Genomic DNA, 945 nt, shown 5'->3' with positions numbered 1-945 from the left:
TGTGCTCTCAGAAGCTTTTTATTTGATCCTGTGATTCTTGCATTTGAGAGAGATATATATATATGAGATGCCCAGCTACCAAATAAAAGTAGAAATGGAATTTCTAGATTTAAGTTCTAAAGGAAATATTTGAATTGACATCTGTAGAATGGGTTTTAAAGGGCACTTAGAAATACCTGGCAATTTGAAAACCCTAGTTTGATCGCCAATAGTTAAACTATCTTATTTTTGATAGAGAAAAAAATAATTTTAATGAAAAATATAAGATGAAGTTTGAGGCGTAAGTTACACAACCATTTTCAAGTCATCTTTTATAGGAAAGTGATAAGATTAGGTAAAAGAAATATTAAAGTATTTTTCCTTTTAATTAATTTACTAGGTTTACCAGTGTTATCCTTTGGCTCTAATTCCTATAATGAACCAAGAAGAGTATTGTAGCTTAAAATTTTTCAGTTGTCAAGAACTTTTCACATACTTTTAATTCCTCCAACATGGAAGTCATACATACACTATTTGTCCCTCTGTATAAATATATAATAAAGGTTGGCTCTTAACTACTGTCTTTTTACCAAAAATTTTAGATGTCCCAAGAGTTCTAAGATTTAAATGATAAAAAGGGTGCCATAAGGTACCGCTTTAGTAATTAACTGGTTCTTTAATAAGGCCTCAATTACTTTGTTTCATGATAAGGAAAAAAAAAAATGTTCCAAGACAGAGTTACATTCGACATCTGGGAACCTCCTAACAGCTGGCTACCTAATGAATATGCATCTGCTTAAGAGGCTGTAGACCATTAATAAACCAATAGACGTAGAGCAGAAATGATCTTTGTCAGCTTCAAATGAGATTGGATGCAATGTGCTGTGAAGTGTCACTGTCACATTGAATCGAGTTTGGGAGGTTAACAGTCAACTTATCTACTGTGTCTTTGTAGCTCCACACTTG

This window comes from Furipterus horrens, unplaced genomic scaffold (genome assembly GCF_987537825.1).
Source record: "Furipterus horrens unplaced genomic scaffold, mFurHor1.1.pri manual_scaffold_10, whole genome shotgun sequence".
Classification (NCBI taxonomy): domain Eukaryota; kingdom Metazoa; phylum Chordata; class Mammalia; order Chiroptera; family Furipteridae; genus Furipterus; species Furipterus horrens.
This window is presented reverse-complemented; position numbering follows the sequence as displayed.